The sequence below is a fragment of the Terrapene carolina genome, unplaced genomic scaffold (assembly GCF_002925995.2).
Source record: "Terrapene carolina triunguis isolate 2854851 unplaced genomic scaffold, T_m_triunguis-2.0 Scaffold210, whole genome shotgun sequence".
NCBI classification, from domain to species: Eukaryota; Metazoa; Chordata; order Testudines; family Emydidae; genus Terrapene; species Terrapene triunguis.
This window is the reverse complement of record NW_020664561.1, coordinates 12,311,902-12,330,702: the sequence shown is the minus strand read 5'-3', so window position 1 is coordinate 12,330,702 and position 18,801 is coordinate 12,311,902. Positions and strand designations below refer to the sequence as shown.

The 18,801-nt window shown below is 46.2% G+C and overlaps 1 protein-coding gene across 1 annotated transcript in view; it reads right to left on the bottom strand.

Moving 5' to 3' along the window:
- Window positions 1-18,292, bottom strand: part of LOC112105858 (centrosome-associated protein 350-like) — a 160,742-nt gene extending 142,450 nt beyond the window's left edge. The window contains exon 1 of the mRNA XM_026655416.1: window positions 18,088-18,292. The gene's annotated coding sequence lies outside the window, so the exon portion shown is untranslated. The remainder of the gene's footprint in view (window positions 1-18,087) is intronic.
- Between the last annotated feature and the right edge of the window lie 509 nt (window positions 18,293-18,801).

Here is an 18,801-nt window from a genome sequence, read left to right as displayed (position 1 = left end):
TCTGGAACGAACATCCCATCTGAGGGATGGGGGCGGGGAGAGAGGAGACTGAGACAGGACCAGGAAACTGGGACAAGGAATCCAAAGCAGTAGTGGGGGGCAGTTGAAATCAGATGAGGAGCTGGGGCGGGTTAGACAACAATAGGATAGACATAGACTGGAGGGGACGGGGAAGAAGGGTCTTTGACTACTAGAGACCACTCCGTTCAGGAGCCTGGAATAGACCCAGGATTCCTGAGTTTCACAGTTCCTCTTCTGTCAGCAGATATCTGTGAAACCCAGTGGCAAAAAAAGTGTCTCATCCCCCTATAGAGCTGATCTATCACATATAGGATGACAACCTACTGCCTCTGCCATCACTTACTCCATTAGCTCAAGTGGCAGAAGTCTGTGCAGTGGATCTAAAGGTTCATCGGCAGGGTTGGAGCCATGCAAGTTTCACGATGATTCCACATGACAGAATTTCTGGGGCAGTTCAGTTTTGATTTTTGCAAAAAAACCTGGGGAAATGCATACAGAAATAGGGTGACCAGATGCCTAAATAGGGGACTCTCAAGCAGGAGTAGAGAGGTTATTTTATCTCTGTATTTGGCACTGGTGCAAGCACTGCTGGAATACTGTGTCCAGTCCTGGTATGCACAATTTAAGAAGGATATTGATAAATTGGAGAGTGTTCAGAGAAGAGTCACAAGACTGATTAAAGGATTATAAAACATGCCTTATAGTGATCGACTCAAGGACCTCAATCTATTTGGCTTAACAAAAAGAAGGTTAAGAAGTGACTTGGTTATAGACTGTAAGTATCTACATGGGGAACAAATAGTTAATAATGGGTACTTCAGTCTAGCAGAGAACGGTAGAGCATGAGCCAATGGTTGGAAGTTGCAGCTAGACAAATTCAGACTGGATATAAGGCATACCTTTTCAATGGTGAGAGTAATTAACGATTAACAATATACTAAGGGTCATGGTGTTTTTCTAAAAGCTTTTTCTAAAAGCTATCCTCTAGGAATTATTTTGGGAAAGTTCTTTGTCTGTGCTATATAGGTCGTGAGACCAGGTGATCACCGGATCCCTTCTGGCTTTATAATCTCAGAACTAGGTACATCAATTCACATGCAAAATTCTCATTGAATTCAATAGGTGTCCTTGCCCTGTGGCTTGTGCTGCGGGCTGCAGCAGGGGCCGTAAAACCCCTCTTGCAGTTTCCTAGGGGCCCCTCTCATGGCTCTGTGCACCTGTGTCTGTCGTTGTCAACCTCTACCTGCCCCCGCTCGCCCAATGTGTCCTGATATTTCACTCTTGCGATCTGGTCACCCTATTAATGAGCTTTGGGTAGAGTAAAACCAAGATTAAAGTTGACAGAGGAACAAACTTTGAAGGTTAAAGACCTGTAATCATCCTGCCATTCTGGGTCATCTGACACTAAGGGCCCCAGAAATTCCTCAGGTTGAGGAACCTCTGTCCTGAAGCCAATCTATGGATTTATATAGCCCACATTATTGTAGTAGTATCTTAGTATCTGAAATTGCTCTTCCTGTCACTTCGGTGTGAAGCAGACCCCCATGTAGACCCACTTCCATAGAGCAGTGAAAACAAATTTTTAAATAGCTGTCTTCAGAAGGATATATACCGTATATACTCGATCATAAGCTGGTTCGTTTATAAGCCGACCCCCCCAAGATGGATAAGTAAAAATGGAAAATTTTTATAACCCGTTCATAAGCTGACCCTATAATTCAAGGGTCACCAAACTTTGGCTCCCGGACCATCAGGATAAGCCGCTGGTGGGCCGAGATGGTTTGTTTACCTCGATCATCTGCAGGCGCGGAGGTAAACCTAAGTAAACAAAGTGTCCCGGCATGCCAGCTGCTTACCCTGACAGGCCGGGACAGCAACTGGTGGGAAAAGATTTTTGGGGGGGAGAAGCTGGGAGTCAGAGGAGTAACCCCTGTGACCACCCCCCACATGACCCCACCCCTCGCCTGGGACCCCCACACTCTCCCCATCCCATCCCTTCCCACCTTATCTGGAGAGGGCCAGCCCGGGCGGCGCGGCCACAGCCTGCTCCGGCGGGCCAGCCCGGGCGGCGCGGCCGCAGCCTGCTCCGGGGGGCGGGGCCGAGCAGCATGGCTGCAGCCTGCCAGCCCCGCAGCTGCAGCTGCTTCGGAGGCTGGGGGGAGAGCAGCGTGGCCAGAAGCAGAGAGACTCTGGCCCCACCTCTTCTCTTCTGTCTCTACTGGCTGTGCTGCCTCTCCTTGCTCCCTCTGTGGTGGGGAGGGACTGTGTCCCACCTCTCCCTCTCTATATCTGTTCATAAGCCGACCCCCTTCTCTGGTGCTTCCCTTTTTTACTAAAAAAATTCAGCTTATGAACGAGTAAGACAGACCTTTCTGTGAGAAAATTACTCCAGTTTGAAGTGAGAAAGACTACTTTCTGTAGAGGCAGGCTAGACTGCAGAGCACAACACTGGAAGCAGGAAATAGACCAAGGCCCCAATCTTGCTCTCAGTGAAATCAATGGTAAAATTCCCATTGAAGTCTATCATGCATGTTCTAAGGCCAAGGAACACATCCAAATTCCTTCAATACTACTGGTTATTGTTGCCTGAAAAAGAAGGAAAAAACAACTCAATAGTATGGATCGATGATCTCTTAGAAAAAATAAGTAACATGCAAAAAGTGGTTACATAATACATGCAAATTTTCTTTAAAAAGCAAATTTAAACTGGGAGTGGGAGTATTTAAAAGGAAAGTGCTTTGAAAAAAGAGCAGTACAAAGGAATAAAGTGATTTTAAGAGGACTGTGTTTTAAGAGTCCTGAAAAGAAGCCTCCACAGTCAACAAGATTTCTCATTAGTCAGCACCTCTTTTTCCCTCAAAGCCCATGAACTTAAATATATTCTACCAATAGCTCAACAATCACCACAAGGTTTTGAGGGAATTCTTGTTATGGAGGATGAAAAGGCAAAATTAGAAGATGAACATTAAAATGTGACCAAGATTTATATTGGAAGTTATAAGAGCTATTCTTAGTGCCCTTCAGAATAACTGAAGTCAACCCTTAAATTATCCAGCAGGCAGGTCACTACACGAAAAATCCATCCTGCTCTTCATCAATGACTGAAGGGTTGGGATGAGAAAACTAGTTCTCTCTCTCCTCTACCCCATACCCCCAGACACCAACCTTCTCCTCCTGTTGTGGAGCCCAGCAGTTCTGAATGAAAGGCTCTTCCTCCATCACTTCCCAAAATCCTCTGTTACTCACAGGACTTGTTCCTCTACTGTTGAGATGAAGGCCACCCAACTATACAGGGCTCCTCTTCCCATAAAAGGTGGCCCAATGCTCCATGAAACCAAAACCTTCTAATTTACCCCACTTCGCTAGCCAATAGGTCACCTCCAGTATTTTCTGTGAATGGTAAATCTATCATGTACCACTACAAGGACATCCCAAAGGGTCAATGGCAAAATTTGAAACCTGGACTCTCAGATCTCCAACTTCGACTGCTACCACTTGAGCCGCATGAGTAACTACACATGCCTGTCACAATATGTGGTATACCACATAAAGTTAACTAAATGCCTAAATAACAACTGTGTGGATGAAACCAGACAATCACTATGCTCTTCAATGAACTCACATAGAAAAATGATAAAAGACAAGAACGCCCTATGACCTGAGTGAACACTTTTCACAAGACGATCATTCTGTCTGACCTATGAGTCCTCATCCTCAAAGGAAACCTGCACAACACTTTCAAAAGACAAACCTGGGAGCTTAAATTCATAACTTTGCTAGACATTAAAAATTATGGACTGAACAGACACACTGGATTTATTTAGCTCGTGCCAAACAATCTGTTCCACCTTGCACTTAGCTGTGACACTTGGAGAACTTTTACAAGACCCAAAGAAGAGCTCTGTGTGGCTCAAAAGCTTGTCTTTATCACAAACAGAAGTTGGTCCAATAAAAGATACTACCTCACCCACCTTGTCTCTCTAATATCCTGGGACCAACATGGCTACAACTACACCACATGTAACTTACCCTATAGAATTTGTCTCAATGCCCCCCAAAAGTTGTAAGAAAGGAGTAGTTCATCAAGCTGCTCTAGTGGCCCAGACCTTTAGATACCCCTTGCTTTAGAGAAAGCTAGGTATGTCTGCTTTAACCTAAGTGCTGGAAAGGCAATAGGTGAAAGAGGGAACATACACGTTAGTGGAGCGTGTAACAGTGTAGAAATATAAGCACTGCAGAAATTCTAGAGCAGAGGTCTCCAAACTTTTTAAGCACAAGACCACTTTTTGAATGTAAGTGCAACCCAGGATCTACCTCAAAGAAAATGTAGAAACAACAGTAATCACACAAACCCAAACACCCTTGCCCCCGCTCCAAGGCCCCGCCTCTGCCCCGCCCCTTCTCCGAGGCCCCGCCCTGCTCACTCCATCCCCCCTTCCTCTGTCGCTGGCTCTCCCACACCCTCACTCACTTTCACCGGGCTAGGACAGGGGGTTGGAGTGCGGGAGTGGGTGCAGGCTCTGGGCTGGGGACGAGGAGTTCAGAGCATGGGGCAGGGAGTTGGGGTACAGGAGGGGGTTCAGGGTGCAGGCTCTGGGAGGGAGTTTGGGTGCAGGAGGGGGGTCAGGGCTGGGGCACAAGGTGGGGGTGCAGGGTGCTGGCTCTGGGAGGGGGCTCAGGGCTCGGGCAGCGGGTTGGGGTGCAGGTAGCCAATGGGAGCTGCGGGGGCGGTGCCTACAGGCAAGGGCAGTGCGCAGAGACCCCCCAACCCCCAGGAGCCACTGCTGGATATGCCAGTCGCTTCTGGGAGCGGCACAGGACCAGGGCAGGCTAGCCCTGCTGCGTCGCTGGACTGTTAGTGGCCAATCTCCCGGTTTAGCTGCAGGAAGGTTGACAACCCTAGACTGTGTCCGAGATCGACTGACAGAGGCTCCACGATCAACCAGTTGATCACGATTTACCAGTTGGTGACTACTGTTCTAGAGAGCACTAAATTTAATATCAAGAGTCACAAGAATCAGGCAAGCTAAGTTCCAGAACTCTGCTTCTGGAATGGAGACTGGGGAAACCATTCATGCCGAACAGCTGCTTTCGGTATCAAATGATTCAGGCTGCAAGGCACAATGTTGCCCTATATTAGAAATTTCATCCAGTGACGAAGAGACATGAACCAGCTGAAAACTGCTATATTAGAAAAGTGGAAAGCAAATGTTTATGAAAAGAACCTTCCATCCTTTCACGAAGGCAATTTTGAGAGTTTGGGTGCATCCATCCCAAGATCTTAGCCCAAACAGCAACATACTGGAAGCTACTGGACAGTAATTATGGCCAAAAAGTACTTCTAGCCAATGCACATTTTCTTAATAAAGAGAGGAGATAAAATAAAAAGTTCTGTGTAATTAACTGAGTTTATTAATCACCTATCAGCCCCAGTTGTGGACCAGCCATAGTAGCACCTAGTTATGGACCAGGACCCAACTGTGGTAGGTGCTGTACAAACACCAAATGTTTTACATTCTATATTTCACTACTCTGTAACAATGCAGTGTAATGTTGAACTCTATGTGTTCCCAAAGCTTTTAATAGAGAATTTAAAAAATATTCTTCAAAGTTGTTGCTTGCAACTTGCATCCAGAGCAAAAAGTCAAGTGGATTGAGCTGAACCAAGGCAATACAAAAGAACAAAACTGTAAATATACAGTTGACACTGTCTTAAATTTCTGAACTTCTTGCAGTCTTCCACTGCAGACAATCACTACTGGTTAAGAACACAGCCACAACAGGAGTATAAAGGTCTACTACCTCAGCATCCCAATTGCTACTCAACTTCTCCCCAGCTCCTAGCTTCTACAAACAGGGGCATGGTACGCTCTGCTCTACTCCACCTTGTGAATAGCTCCACTGCCTGCCTCTGCTATTCAATTACAGTAGAACCTCAAAGTTATGAACTGACCAGTCAACCACACACCTCATTTAGAACTGGAAGTATGCAATCAGGCAGCAGCAGAGACCAATAAATAAAACTATATATATATATATATATATATATATATAAAACTATATAACTACTAAAAAATAAAGGGAAAGTTTAAAAAAAGATTTGACAAGGTAAGGAAACTGTTTCTACACTAGTTTCATTTCAATTAAGATGGTTAAAAGCAGCATTTTTCTTCGCATAGTGAAGTTTCAAAAGGTATATTAAGTCAATGTTCAGTTGTAAACTTTTGAAAGAACAACCATAATGTTTTGTTCAGTGTTATGAACAACCTCCATTCCCGAGGTGTTCGTAACTCTGCGGTTCTACTGTATATGATTCTTGTCAGTTTCATTTCTGCACACAGAGATCTGAACAGCAGTGCAACTAGCCAGTCTTGTTAATCTCATGCTGTTGCTGTTTGAGAAAGATATGAGGGGATCGGGAATACTGGAGCAGTCTACAGATTCAGAAAGACAATACTGCATCATTTCCCATTTGACCATAAGGGCCTGAAAAACATTAATGGCTTTTCAAGCCCTATTTACAATGATGTTGACGCACACTGCATTTTGTTTTGGTCCATGGAGAGAGACATCATGACATCTTTCCATTGTTTCAACTCATATAATACAGGCAGAGAACCTAACCCTACCCTCTTGTGTAGTTCAACACCCTGCCTGCTCAACATGACAAAGACAGGTAGAAAGAAGTATAACATCGCATCTATATGCCTGCAAACCATAACATAGCTGGTATGTCTATTTTTAAGCTTACCACCCATGACAGTGTCAATTGAACTCTTATATTTATTGACATGAACAATGATTTGGAAAGGACAGTTCATAAAATAGCTTTACATACAAACAGCTCAAACTTCATTTGTATATACACCTCTACCCCGATATAACACGAATTCGGATATAACGCGGTAAAGCAGTGCTCTGGGGCGGGAGCGGGGCTGCGCACTCCGGTGGATCAAAGCAAGTTCAATATAACGCGGTTTCACCTATAACACGGTAAGATTTTTTGGCTCCCAAGGACAGCGTTATATCGAGGTAGAGGTGTACTTTTATATATCAACATAACAACCAGTTATCTCAAAATTTCAGTAATATCAGAAAAATATGCATTCTAAAAATAACATTCTGAAGTGACTGCTGAGGAAAGACAACAGGAAATTCTTTATATTCAACTGGCTTTAGATCCATCAGTATTTACCCAAATGCACAAAACTTAAACTAAGGATTGAATTTAACTTGGAAAATTGGGACTCATTTTCAGTACATATGTACATAAGCAAAAGTGTGCCAAACACCACAACCTATTTTGTGCACACTTTATCAGATGCACAAGCAAATCCACAATTTACACATGCACACACGATAAAATCGCACCACTCTAGCCATGTGGGTATGCAATTAAGGATTTGCATATAAATATCAATTACTGCAAAAGCAAAATAAATACACATTTTCACACACACAAATTCACATCTAAAAACTTACTGAAAATCAAGTCAGTATTGGCTAAGTGGGAAGGTGGCTGGCTCCCTTGCTGGTCAATTTCTTAAGTTGTTATAACCAATGACAAACAAAATTTCCTTCAAAATTCTAGTCAAACACTTAACCTATAAACTAAGGTGGTAGTCTGAAAGAACAGGGTTTAAAAGGCAGGAAGGAACACTTACCAGAAAAGTCTGAGGATACAGCTACTCTCTGAAAAACCCACTGAAATATGTGCTCATCAAAGGTAGAACAAACAGCCCATTTAAAGGGTCACCACCTATTTAGCCGTAAACCTGTTAATATTAGAGAAATTGCTTTTAAATCCTAAGTTACTGTGCTACTTATTAGAGAGATGTACAATCTAAATTCTTGAAGTCACATTTTAATTGTGTTATATTATGCACTACTGTTAATGACCCAAGTGTAGATATTTAACTGAACCAAACCAGTTTAAAAGTACATCTTTTATTCTTGTGTTTCTCAAAAATTAATGTAATGTTGTAAGACATCACAAAAAGCCCAAACAGCAGCAAATCTTTGGAAGCTCTTTATATAATCAACATGTTTATGGATAGCCCAATTCTCTTAATTTTTTTTCTGTGGCAGGCACTTTTCATAAACCTTCTTCTAACTAAGAATTCAGAATGACATAACAGATAAGACCACTGGTCCATTTAGCACAGTAGCCTGTCTCTGCCAGTAGCAAGTAACATGTTTCCAAGAAGATGTAAAACCTCCTAATGGACAACTATGTAATAAGCATAAGGTCCTGGAATTCTGCTAAGCTCTTTACCTCAATCATGTATTTAAGCAGAGAGTTCCACATGTTAGCTGTATCCAGAGTAAAAAAAAGTGCTTCCTTTTATCACTTACATTAAAAACAAAAGGTAATGTATGTCCCCTGCTCTTGTATTATGAGAAGCAGGAGCTCCTAACCAACCTCTATATCAGGGGTAGGCAACCTATGGCATGCGTGCCGAAGGCAGCATGCAAGCTGATTTTCAATGGCACTCACACTGCCCGGTTCCTGGCCACCGGTCCGGGGGGCTCTGCATTTTAATTTAATTTTAAATGAAGCTTCTTAAACATTTTAAAAACCTTATTTACTTTACATACAACAATAGTTTAGTTATATATTATAGACTTAATAGAAACATACCTTCTAAAAACGTTAAAATGTATTACTGGCACGTGAAACCTTAAATTAGAGTGAATAAATGAAGACTCAGCACACCACTTCTGAAAGGCTGCCGGCCCCTGCTCTATATACTATTCATGCAACCTCTTATTCCTCTCCACGCTAAAATTCCTAATACTTTTCAGCTCTCTTCATATGGAAGTCTTCCATACCTCTAAACCATTATCATTGCCTCAGCTGCCACCAGCACAGAAACAACAGGATCTGCATAAAATCTGCATAGTATTTCCTAAAGAGTCACAAGAGACACATTAAAGAGCCACTTGTGGCTCTCACGAGCCTCAATCTGAGTATCACTGATCTAACCTAAATCTCCCTTGCTGCAGTTTAAGCCCATTAATTCTTGTCCTAGCTTCAGTGGACATGGAGAACAACCTCAGCAAGAGGTTACGGGATCTATTACAGGACTGGGTGAGTGAGGTTCTGTGGCCTGCAACGTGCAGGAGGTCAGACAAGACAAGTTTTTCCTCAAACTTTTGTATTGGTGACCCCTTTCACACAGCAAACCTATGAGTGTGACCCCCCCCCCTTATAAATTAAAAACACTTTTTTTGTATTTAACACTATTGTAAATGCTGGAGGCAAAGCAGGGCTTGAGGGTGGAGGCTGACAGCTTGTGACTCCCCATGTAATAACCTTGTGACCCCTTGAGGGGTCACAACCCCCAGTTTGAGAACCCCTGGACTAGACAATCTTGATGGCCCCTTCTGGTCTTAAAATCTACGAGAGACCAAAATAACAAAGGATGAGAAGAAGCAAGAAAGCCAAGCTAAGTAGACTTCATCCGAATTACTGAGTCCCTCACCAACCAGAGATAGCTTAGTTGAGGGAAAATTCACACAGGCAACATGCCTTCTCTGACAATAGGCCTGGTCTACACTATGAGTTTAGGTCGAATTTAGCAGCGTTAAATCAAATTAACCCTGCACCCGTCCACACAATGAAGCCATTTACTTCGACATAAAGGGCTCTTAAAATCGATTTCTGTACTCCTCCCCGACGAGGGGAGTAGCGCCAAAAATCGACATTGCCATTTCGAATTAGGGTTAGTGTGGCCGCAATTCAACGGTATCGGCCTCCGGGAGCTATCCCACAGTGCACCATTGTGACCGCTCTGGACAGCAATCTGAACTCGGATGCACTGGCCAGGTAGACAGGAAAAGCCCCGCGAACTTTTGAATTTCATTTCCTGTTTGCCCAGCATGGAGAGCACAGGTGATCAAGCAGAGCTCATCAGCACAGGTAACCATGCAGTCCGAAAATCGAAAAAGAGCACCAACATGGACCGTACGGGAGGTACTGGATCTGCTCGCTATATGGGGAGAGGATTCCATGCTAGCAGAACTACGTTCCAAAAGACGAAATGCCAAAACATTTGAAAAAATCTCCAAGGGCATGATGGAGAGAGGCCACAATAGGGACTCACTACAGTGCCGCGTGAAAGTTAAGGAGCTCAGACAAGCCTACCAGAAAATCAAAGAAGCAAACGGAAGGTCTGGGTCAGAGCCGCAGACATGCCACTTCTACGCTGAGCTGCATGCAATTCTGGGGGGGGCCGCCACCACTACCCCACCCCTGACCATGGATTCCGAGGAGGGGGTAATCTCAGCCATGCCTGAGGATTCTGCAGAGGAGGAGGAAGACGAGCTTGCGGAGAGCACACAGCACTCCGTTCTCCCCAACAGCCAGGATCTTTTTCTCAGCCTGACTGAAGTACCCTCCCAAGGCATTATCCCAGACCCTGAAGCCATGGAAGGGACCTCTGGTGACTGTACCTTTGTAAATATAAAACATGGTTTAAAAGCAATAGTTTTTTAATGATTAATTTGCCCTGAGGACTTGGGATGCATTCACGGCCAGTACAGCTACTGGAAAAGTCTGTTAACGTGTCTGGGGATGGAGCGGAAATCCTCCAGGGACATCTCCATGAAGCTCTCCTGGAGGTACTCCAAAAGCCTTTACAGAAGGTTTCTGGGCACTGCAGCCTTATTCCGTCCTCCATGGTAGGACACTTGACCACGCCATGCTAGTAGCAAGTAATCTGGTATCATTGCATGACAAAGCCTGGCAGCGTATGGTCCCGGTGTTTGCTGGCATTCAAGCAACATCCGTTCTTTATCTTGCTGTGTTATCCTCAGGAGAGTGATATCGTTCATGGTAACTTAGTTGAAATACGGGAATTTAATTAAGGGGACAGAGGTGGCCGTTCCTACTAGACTGTTTGCCTGTGGCTGAAAAGAAATCCTTCCCTGCAGTTAGCCAAGCGGGCGGGGGGAGAAATAATTGGCGCTGAGCTTTTCGCGTTTGACTAGCAGGGATCTTCCCTGATACCAGCCACGCAGTGGGGGGAGGGGTAAAGCGATCATCCCAGAGAATTGGAAGGGGGAGGTTAGTTTGGTTTCTGCTGCTGCACGTTAACAGGAAAACCGCACCACTCAACGGGCTTTGCTTGGTATGTGGGAAAGGAGGGCGCTGCTTTTATGAAGGCTGCAGAAGCCGAAAGACAATGGCTTACCATGGCCGCATGCAAGCCGAATTCTGTTGCCCGGACCTGCGTCTGTGATCTTTAATACCAAAGCCGCAGGCACTCAATATTAAGATGCAAAATGCGACCTTGTACCAAAATCACATGTGCTATGTAATGTGAATAGTGTTGTTCATCGTGAAAGAGTATAAGCATTGTCCTGTAAAATGTATCTTTTTAAATACTTCTCTCCCTTTTATCCCTCCCTCCTGCAGCTGCAAATTTTTCAAGCCTCCCTCCTCCGTCCCGAAGGCTATCTCAGATAAGGCGGCGAAAAAAACGGACACGAGACGAAATATTCTCTGAAATCATGGAATCGACCCGCAATGAAAGAGCTCATCTGAATGTGTGGAAGGACACGGTATCAAAGTACAGGAAAGATGCCAGTGAACATGAGGACAGGAGGGACCAACGTGAGGACATGAAGGACCAACATGAAAAGAGGAAAGACGCTCGAGAGGAGAGGTGGCGGGATGCAACGCTGGGGCTGCTGCGTGAGCAAACAGATATGCTCCGGCATCTGGTGGAGCTTCAGGAATGGCAGCAGGATCACAGAGTGCCGCTGCAGCCCCTGTATAACCGCCCTCCCCCATCACCATGTTCCATAGCCTCCTCACGCAGATGTGTAAGAACGCGGGGTGGAAGGCTCCATGCACCCGCCCACTCCACCCCAGTGGACAGCCCAAGCAAAAGGCTGTCATTATTTTGAACTTTTGAAGTGTCCTTTTCCTTCCCTCCTATCCTCCTCCCAAACCCCACCCGGGCTACCTTGTCAGTTCTCTCCCTATGTTTATAATCAATTAATAAAGAATACATGATTTTTAAACAATAGTGTCTTTATTTCCTTTGAAAGCAAGCTGTGATTGAAGGGGGGAGGGTGGTTTCCTTACAGGGAATGAGTCAATCAAGGAGAAACAAACAGAACTTTCACACGGTAGCCTGGCCAGTCATGAAACTGGTTTTGAAAGCTTCTTTGATACGCAGCGCTTCCTGGTGTGCTCTTCTAATCGCCCTGGTGTCTGGCTGCGCGTAATCAGCAGCCAGGCGATTTGCCTCAGCCTCCCACCCTGCCATAAAAGGTCTCCCCCTTACTCTCACAGAGATAGTGGAGAACACAGCAAGCAGCAATAACAATGGGGATATTAGTTTGGCTGAGGTCTGAGCGAGTCAGTAAAGTGCGCCAGGGACCCTTTAAACGTCCAAATGCACATTCTACCACCATTCTGCACTTGCTCAGCCTGTAGTTGAACAGCTCCTGACTACTGTCCAGGCTGCCTGTGTATGGCTTCATGAGCGATGGCATTAAGGGGTAGGCTGGGTCCCCAAGGATAACTATAGGCATTTCAACATCCCCAACGGTTATTTTCTGGTCTGGGAAGTAAATTCCTTGCTGCAGCCGTTTAAACAGATTAGTGTTCCTGAAGACGCGAGCGTCATGAACCCTTCCCGGCCAGCCCACGTTGATGTTGGTGAAACGTCCCTTGTGATCCACCAGGGCTTGCAGCACCATTGAAAAGTACCCCTTGCGGTTTATGTACTGGCTGCCCTGGTGCTCCGGTGCCGAGATAGGGATATGGGTTCCATCTATCGCCCCACCACAGTTAGGGAATCCCATTGCAGCAAAGCCATCCACTATGACCTGCACATTTCCCAGAGTCACTACCTTTGGTAGCAGCAGCTCAGTGATTGCTTTGGCTACTTGCATCACAGCAGCCCCCACAGTAGATTTGCCCACTCCAAATTGATTCACGACTGACCGGTAGCTGTCTGGCGTTGCAAGCTTCCACAGGGCTATCGCCACTCGCTTCTCAGCTGTGAGGGCTGCTCTCATCTTGGTATTCTGGTGCTTCAGGGCAGGGGAAAGCAAGTCACAAAGTTCCATGAAAGTGCCCTTACGCATGCAAAAGTTTCGCAGCCACTGGGAATCGTCCCACACCTGCAACACTATGCGGTCCCACCAGTCTGTGCTTGTTTCCCGGGCCCAGAATCGGCGTTCCATGGCTAGCACCTGCCCCATTAACACCATGATCTCCAAAGTGCCAGGGCCCGCGGTTTGAGAGAATTCTGTGTCCATGTCCTCATCACTCTCATCACCGTGCTGCAGTCGCAGCCTCCTCCTCCCCTGGTTTTTCAGGTTCTGGTTCAGCATAAACTGCACGATAATGCGCAAGGTTTTTACAATGTTCATGACTGCTATCTTGAGCTGAGCGGGCTCCATGCTTGCCGTGGTATGGCGTCTGCAGTGTTCACCCAGGAAAAAAGGCGTGAAACGGTTGTCTGCCGTTGCTTTCATGGAGGGAGAGATGAGGCTGTACCCAGAACCACCAGCGACAATGTTTTTTGCCCCATCAGGCATTGGGATCTCAACCCAGAATTCCAATGGGCGGGGGAGACTGCAGGAACTATGGGATAGCTACCCACGGTGCAATGCTCCGGAAGTCGATGCTAGCCTTGGTACATGGACACACACCGCCGAATTAATGTGCTTAGTGTGCCTGCATGCACTCGACTTTATACAATCGGTTGCCAAAAATCGAATTCTATAAATTCGGAGTAATCCCGTAGTGTAGACATACCCATAGCCTTGAAAAAAGTTAAGGCTCAAACTGGCTCGCTTAGTGTGGCTCAGCTAGTTGAAACTTGGGGGGGGGGGAGTTGTCTACCATCCTGTGCATCAGAATCTAAGGTTTCATTTAAAAAAAAAATTCTCTATCAGAAAGACTGATCAGCTGAGGAATGATCATCAAAGGAAGATCTGCATAATGAACGGGTGTCTCATTTTTTCACCTGAAGTTTGCAGAGCTTGGTTTGTAGGCAAAGTATCTGAGAATGCCACTACTTTTCTTTTTCCAATTCAATCCCAACAAAAAGGTGGAGAAAGAAAGGCTATGGATAACTCACTCAAGTATGGTGGCCCAGGTAAAGTACCACCTAGCAATAGCTAGCACTGAACCACAGTGGTTCTACAAGCTAAGTTATCTCTCTCTGACACACACAGCTAAATACAATTAAAACACCTTAAAATTATTTACCAAAGGTTGCGTAAAGAGGAACATTTGATGTGGTCTGATTCAGGCACAAGCTTAATATTCCTACACCCGCCAAGTATGACAAGAAAGTAGAAACTGAAAAGGGAAGTGCAGAGTCAATAACTTATAACCTCGGGCTTTGAACATTCAGTACTACGAAGCACAGCCCACACTGCCTCCAACAGAAATAGCTGTAAGGATAGTCTAGAACCTTGCCAAGCAAGTGCCTGGGTTCCAAGTGAAGGAATACACAGAGACCCTCAAAGAAAAATTACTGTTTATTCATACCCAATGAGGAAGAGTTGTTGTAATAACAGCCTAATTGTAAGCTCATCTATAAACAATGAATGAAAGTTCATAAATTGTCACAATGTCCTGTTATATAAAATTGTTTAAGAAAGACTGAATTAATTTAAACAGAAAGGGCTTTACTGATCCCATTCAAGGACTGTGTTAAGAATATAACTGGTAAACCAGAGATGAAGAGGACCGGAAATGAATGAACCAAAAATTAATGTGTTGAAATTGGACCTATTGGTGGACAAAATAATGAGAAGATGGTCTATTCCACCCTACACTCCCTTACAAAGAAAATACTTTTTGGAAAAATTAGCAGAAGCAGCTGCTCTCTACTAACAACCATTGTAGTGAGCTTTATCATCATGGCTGCCACGCCTACTGTCTCCTGGGACCCCCAGAACTTCTTCATCCCGATCCTCAAAGATGTACTGACCAGACGGGGGCAGAGAGTGAGCCAGATAACATCGCTAGCTCCAGCTAAATCCCAAATATCATCTGGGATGTGAGACTTTGTCCCCCACAGATCCCCCCAATTAGGTCTCTCTCCTTTTTCCTTCCACCTAATAAAAGTCCGGTTTAGCTGACCAAGACTGCGTATTCTGCAATACTGCCGTGTGATCAGAGAGGCAGCTAAATGCAATGCCCTAAAACCCCAATGCTGGTACAAGTATGCCAGGTGTCAGGCCATGTCTACACTTACCATGGATAGATTTTGCTACGATCGCTGCAGTGGGGATCGATTTAGTGGGTCTAGTGAAGACCTAAATTCCCTCTAAGCCGTGCGGCTGCCTATTAGGCCCCAGGACTGCAGTAGGGAGAGAGGCCTCTCCCCCACCGCGGACCTGCCGTGGCCGGGGGAGAGGCACCCCTCCCCGCCAGCCCCAACACGGACCTGCCGTGGCCAGGGGAGAGGCACCCCTCCCCGCCGGCCCCAGGGTGGATCTGCCCCGGACTTGCCATGGCCGAGGGAGAGGAGCCCCTCCCTTGGCCCAGCCCAGGCACACCGGAGCTCGCAGCCAGGGAGAGGCACCTCTCCTCCTGCCCCAAGCTGCTGTGGAGAGAGAGGGCTGAGGAGAGTCCTTTTTCCCACCGCAGCCCCAGGGCAGCCCACACCCAAACCCCACACCCCCAGCCAGAGCCCTCACACCCCCCCTGCACCCCAACCCTCTGCCCCAGTCTTGAGCCCCCTCCTACACTCCGAACCCCTCGGCGCCACCCCCACCACATTAATTTTGTTATATGCACCAATATGAAGGTGATATGTCACATATCACCTCCATATTGATGCACACAACAAAATTCATTCCACACATGAACGTAAAAAACACTGGTCTACAATTTTTGAGAAAACAGCTGTTTTGCGGTGGCAAGCACTGAGAGCTAGGGGGAGAAGCGGGGAAGGCGCACTCAGGGGAGGAGGCGACCTGGAGCGGGGCGGGGAGCTGCCAGTGGGCTCCAGCCCCGGAGCACCCACGGAGTCGGCGCCTATGCTGTTAACTGGCAAAAACCCATCTACCGTGGACAGTTTACGTCAGTTCAAACCAATATAAGCTATACTAGTGTAATTGCGTCCATACTAGGGCTTATACTGACAGTAGCTGGCAAGATATGTTGGTAAAGTAGTCACACCTCTAAGTGACATGGCTATACCAATATAAAAGTGTAGACAAAGTCTAATTTTAAGTACATTAGTAGTCCTACTGACTTCAACTGGTACTATTCTGATGCTTAAAGTTAGGCTTAAGAACATGGGCTGAAAAACATTGCTTCATTTGAGCCAAGAATGGTCCCATTAAAATCAATGGCATATTCATGTGAGTAATCTGATTCATGGGCGTGAGACAAACAAACATTCTTGAGAATTCTTAAAACAAATTTAAATTGTATTCAAAAGACACAGTATACCTTTGTTTTAATAGCATCTCTCTTTGCTCCAAAAAGTTTACTGTGTTAGTGTGGACACACCATTAACGACATCATTTTAGTAATGAAACTGTTTTAGTGACAAAGATTGTATGAAGCAGCTAGTTGTCTCACTTGCCCATATAACAGGTTAGTGCGTCCACACAATATCACAGTTTGACAGAAACATTTAACTGAATCCACATACAGTGTGCCTTACAAAGTTGGATGCACCAGTACATTCTGGGACTCTTAAGGCACAGTATCTATCCCAGATTGCCCAGAATTTTTGCTGACAGCAGAATTTTTAGCCATTTTTCAGATGAAAGGTATTGCATTATGGTGTAAACTGAAAGAGAACCAGAAAGTAAAACTGACCAGTCTAGATGTAGATCTGCACAAATTCAACCACACATTGAAATAAAAATCTATATTTCCAGGCACTACAGGGCTCGTCTACGCAAGAAAGTTTACCTGCTTTAATTATATTAGTATAGTTACAGTAGGATAATTCCCCGCCACAACTGTGGATGCAGTTATTATACCAGTATAACTTATTTCCTTAGGCCTTGTCTACAGTGCCACTTTACAGCACTGAAACTTTCCCACTCAGGGGTGTGAAAAAAAATCCCATCCTGAGCGATGCAAGTTTCAGCACTGTAAAGTAGTAGTGTAGACAGTGCACCAGTAGCTACTCCCTTGGTTGGGGTGGCTTTTTTACGACTACACGGCGCTTTATCGCTGGTAGTGAAGACATACCCTCACAGAAACGGAAGTAAGCTATACCAGTATAACTAAACCCACATTAGGGACTGTACTTGTATAATGATATTAGTTTTTAAAAAAAAGTATCACAACCCAAAATGACAGTCACACCAGTACAAAATCTGTGTAAAGATCAGGCCACAAACAAATAGCTTAACCAAAATTTGTAAAATGCTTGCTGTGTTATGAGTGGATGCAAGGTGTACATACAGAAAGCATTCCAAGACTTTTGTAGACAAGTGAGGACAAGGCTATGAAAGTCAATCCATCACTAAATTTACGTTTGGTATTTTAAAACAAGGTTTTACAAGCCTAATGTTAACACAAGGGGTGTGTGTGGCTTTTAAAAATAGATACATTTAAAATGAAAAGTGGCTCTGAACATTCAACAGCGTTCACCACCCAGATGTCATGCCCGAGCACGGGAAGCAGAAAGAGAAGTGGGCTAGGAAGAGCCGTGATCGAGGCGAACCCAGTTTCATTTTCCAAGCGGAGTAGCCAGCCCCTAGACACAGCTGAGCGGGGCAGTTGGGTCAGGCTTCACTAACGGCGGCATTATCAGCCCGGCAGAAAGGGCCGCTGGCTAGTGCAGGGCATGGCCCTATGGGAAGGTCTCTTTAAATAGGGAATGACAGCACGGCCCGGAGCCAGGGCTGCCCAGCGCTATGGAGACCCGGGGGCGGAGGTCCAGTGGGTCTGGCAGCGCTGGGGACGAGTCACGGGGCCCGACCCCAGGGCGTCCCACCCCCGGGGCTCCACCTCTCCCCAGGAGGCCAGGAGCCGAGGCGGCCAGGAGGCAGGGCAGGGCCCGGCTGAGGACGGAGGACAGGCCGCTGCCAGCCGCTCTCCCCCTTCAGGCTCCTCACCTGAGAGTCGCCGCCGCCTCCCACCCCCGGGGCAGCTCCCAACGCATCCTGTGGGGGTTGGGGGCCCGGTAGAGTTAGCAGCAGCCCCTCGCTTTGCTCCTCCACGGACGGCTGCGTCCCACCCTGGGCCCGGCACGGGCTCAGTCACCTCAGGGGAGCTCGCCGGTCGCCATTACCGGCCAACGACTGACACGGAGCAGCGGCGGCAGCGGCGCGGGGCAGGGCGGGAACAGCCGGCCACGCCTCGCGAGAACGGCCTAATATCTGACCTTCCAAACATGGCGGCACCCCTAAGAATTCCTGCCCCAAACTATACTTCGGCCATATTGGGTGTGGCACAGCTTCCTGCATACATCAGGGTGCACCTGCCTCAGCTGCGATGTAATACTCGGGCACTGGCACCTCAGCTTTAGATCTGACAGAAGGCAGGGCTACCCTTTGGAGGGACAACAGCTGAGCAGTGAAGGAGAGGAAAGATTCCCCACAAAACGTGCTCCAAGAGTAGCAATGGTTTGAATAGAACCTCAGCACCTGAAACCAAATATTTCTCCTGCCGTTTGTAAGGAATGTAGGGCTAGGGAGCACCCCTACAGCTAAGGTTTGAGACACAGAGTTTAAGACCTGGAGGACATCCATTGCAGAGTTGGAGTGGTGTGTATCTTAACCCTGGAATGGCTGGTTTTCAGGAGTTTAAGTTTAGATGTATTCAGTGTT